The 3,921-nt window shown below is 49.4% G+C and overlaps 1 long non-coding RNA gene across 2 annotated transcripts in view; it reads left to right on the top strand.

The window, feature by feature from the left end:
* The window catches only part of LOC106814486, a 27,564-nt gene that overhangs the window by 17,341 nt on the left and 6,302 nt on the right, over window positions 1–3,921 (top strand). For both annotated transcript variants that reach the window (XR_001394613.1, XR_001394614.1), the window contains exon 2: window positions 712–836. This is a non-coding gene — a long non-coding RNA (uncharacterized LOC106814486). The remainder of the gene's footprint in view (window positions 1–711; window positions 837–3,921) is intronic.

The raw sequence follows: 3,921 nt of genomic DNA, 5'->3' as shown, positions 1-3,921 counted from the left end.
TCATCGCTTCATCGCTTCATCGCTTCATCGCTTCATCGTTTGTAAAAATCGGCTGGTGTGCGGCGGCCTTTACACACGAGTAAATACTGTAAGTTCGACTCGTGCATTGAATATTTCAACATTTCTATAGAAAGGTCACTCTAGGGATTTTTCTCGAGTGACCCTTAATCCCTTATACACAGGTTTAACTGTACGATACAGTAACTCGTGTGAACCCCCAATTTAAGTGTCCCTTTTTATATACGGCGGTAGCCATTTTAAATTTTGACCTCGCAAGCTACAACATCGTGTATCGCCATATATTTTTTCCCGAGTATGTGGCAATTTCTCTCACCCCGTTCGTAGAAACTATAGAAAAAAAAGCGAAAAATACGTGTTTGAGAGTTATATCGACAGCGACCGTATTACTTGCGTTCTCCATTCACTAACGGCGAAATTACACGCCCTACGCAATTAACTTTGGGGAGGGGAACAATCCGGGACTCGGGTATTGGATTTCATCCGCGATTCTTCACGCGTAGGCTCTTTGTTGTTTTCGTTCTATCTCTCTCTCTGGAAAAAGAAATATTAAAACTGCGCGTATGTATGTGTGTTTCCTATAGAACTCTAGGTCTAGTTGCCGCGCGGGCTTGAGACGTGAACGGTTCGTCGCGTCCCCGGCCGTGACTGTCGTCAAGTGCTAGTCGTCATGGTGCGTGTGTTGTGTCGCAGTGTCCCGCGGCTACGCCGTCGCCGCGGCAACCCTATACCCGGAGGAGCCGGCGGGGCCGACGATGAAGACGGCGTTGCCTGGACCGAGGTCGCAGGAACTGAAGAAACAGCTGGACAAAATACAGGTATAGCAGCGTCCACGTGTGCTTGTAAGGGTCGTCGTAAGGGTCGTTGTAAAGGTCATTGTAAGGGTCAATGTAAAGGTAATTGTAAGGGTCATTGTAAAGGTAATTGTAAGGGTCATTGTGAGAGTTCTTGTAAGGGTCATTGTGAGGGGTATATATATATATTGCATTGTACGGTTCATGCCATACGTCAGCTTCCCACCCAGTGGTGTAGAGTTCGTTTTCTGGCCGTATCACACCACCCGAATCAACGCGTGCATGCGTGCATGTGCGCGTGCGCGTGCGTGTGACTGTGTGAAAAAAAGTGGGGAAAAAACATTGTTACGGCCTGCCCGCCATCTCACCCTGTCGATGCTGGCCTTATTGCACGCCTGTACGTGTTGGCTTACCATAAACGTCTGCAATAATCAGCTGTCTCTTAAATAATGTCGCGTAACCATTATTATTATACATCGTAACGCGATATCGTAACACGTAAACCGCGATTGCATAGATATCGCGTTTTATTGCAGTCAGTTCACATGATCGGCTTTTATCAGGCTGTTCATCCCCGGCCAGTGGCGCGTGAGTCGTATCAAGAAACCTATAGTTTGCGGAGAGTCGCGTCGGGAACAATTTTAGGCAAATTTACTTTCATGAAAACCAATAAGTTTGTTTTTTCGGTAAGCACTGGAGATCTTGCCGCTGGCGACCTCAGCCACCAGAGCAGCGTTGACACTGGTTACAGCTCTAAAACTCCAGGAGTGAAGGGCTAAGGCAGGGCGAAGGGCTATAGTTCTAGAGCCGCACTGGTTACGGCTAGGAATCCAAATGTATAACTTGTACAACTGAGAACTAGGCGTCGCTATTCCAGGCCAATAATAGCAGCGTGAGAACACGCCACACGCAAAGCCGCGTGACGCCATACGCAATATACGCCATACGCAAGACGCGTATGTACTGGCGCACGGACATGTGTCATGTATGTGGCCCAGCTGGAGTACTTAGTGCTCGACTGAAATACGAGACTGTCAATGTTTAGTCCCGCATATAAAAAACCATCAGCGATCGTTCTCCTCATGTGGCTTGTGTTTTCTTCCTCTCGTGATTTTCGCTCGGGAAAATTAGTCACCTGTTCCGCCCCGGTATCCCCATCCATTTCTAATCCATTCCCCCATACACTCTTCATTCATTCCCCATCCATTCCCCATCCATTCCCCATCCATTCCCCCATCATTCCCCATCCATTCCCCATCCATTCCCCATCATTCCCCATCCATTCCCCATTCATTCCCCCATCCATTCCCCATCCACCTTCCCATCCAATTCCCACATTCCATTCATTCCATCCATTCCCCAATCCATTCCCCCACCACTTTTCTCCATCCATCCATCCATTCCCCATCCATTCCCTATCCATTCCCCATCCACTCCCCAGCAATTCCCCAATCCACTCCTCGCCATCGCAGACTGCTAGGCGGCTGTACATCAAAAAACACCGGCGCTTCACCACGTCACGCACACGCCCGCCACGCAGCCCCGCTACGCACGCAACCGCACGCACGCCCCTACATCAAACCCTCCGCGCGACACACACACCACACCACACACACTCCACACACCACACATCACACACACAACAACGACACATCACACACACCACACACACAGCGGCACACACGTGAAAGCTTATATAATGCAGCAGGCAAGGCTATTTATACCAGCACCCTTATCCCCACGTGTATGACCGCCCGTTCTTTATTAGGCCACTTCTAGCCTGGTCCGGTATCCGTTCGTCTTCATCAGTGCACACAGCTGCCTCGGGGCTCCATGACCGCATATGGTTGAGGGGTGGGCAGGACATATATACGAATGCTTATCGCGGTTTCTCTGGATCGGGCAAGCTGCTTCGTTCTTTACTTGCTTTCTCTACCCTTGCTAAATTAAATGCGTGCGGGGCAATATGGCTGTTCCTTTTCGGCCTCTCTCTCGGCTATTCCCGTTTTGTCGTTCGGCACTTTTGCTCTAGATCGCCGAAATATTCATTTCTCGGAGGCGTTTGCACTTTCTAAGACCTGCACGGACCCGATATACCGGGAGACCTCGAATTACGCACGCACGTCACGCACGGGCACGCGATACAGCTCACCTATGCAACGTCGAGCACCAGCGCACACCGCGCCACGCACAGCACACGTACACACACACACCAGCTCACACTCCACACAGCATACACCATCACATGGACACAAGCACGCACGCACGCACGCACGCACGCACGCACGCACGCACGCACGCACGCACGCACGCAGTCAGTCGAGGGCACCCTTTCAACCACACCCCCATTATTCGCCAGTATATAAAACAGTGCGAGAGGGTGTGAGAGCCGTCAGAGACTTCGTCGCTATCTTCACGCCGCACGCGCATTCGGAGCACAAAAGGGTTTCCTGTGGTAAAAACGTGTTCTTCACGAAGAATCTGAAGAAATCGATGAAATTTCAGTCATCCAGGACTTGTGCGTATCGCCTCGTGTTTTTTTTCTGTCGCCCGGAGAGGCTGCACCGGCTTCTATATATATAAAGTTGTTCAGCCGAATTAGTTCGTACTTGCATAACTAGAGAACTCCGCAGCCTAGAGGAAAACTAAAGATACGTCAGCACGTCTGGAAAATCTAAAAAAGTTAAAAAGTTAAAAATTCATAAAAATTCTATTCATCAATAGATGGCGGTGCGTACAGATTAACATTACGTACGTGTGAATCCATGGGGTATACCCTTAACGGCGCAGTGGCCTAATCGCTAGAACATTCGTCTCCTACACCGGTATTCCAGGGTCGAGTCCCAGCTGGGGAACAGCAGGGCTTTACCCTTTTTTCCTTTTTTTCCCTTTACCTACCTCTTTAGTATGTATTATTTTTAATTTTTTACTTGTTACCTATTAGCTCTTCTGACGTAGTTAGATGCAGCTTGTAGAATCGCATGATCGTCCGTGCATCTGTGCATTCGTGCGTTCGTCAACAGTTGGGCACAAATCTTAACCGCTCGACGTACGGGGGGGGGGGAATCGTAAAAAGGACTCAGGATGACAAATTTAGGGGTCAAAGGTC

This window comes from Priapulus caudatus, unplaced genomic scaffold (assembly GCF_000485595.1).
Source record: "Priapulus caudatus unplaced genomic scaffold, Priapulus_caudatus-5.0.1 Scaffold930, whole genome shotgun sequence".
NCBI classification, from domain to species: Eukaryota; Metazoa; Priapulida; class Priapulimorpha; order Priapulimorphida; family Priapulidae; genus Priapulus; species Priapulus caudatus.
This window is presented reverse-complemented; position numbering and strand designations above follow the sequence as displayed.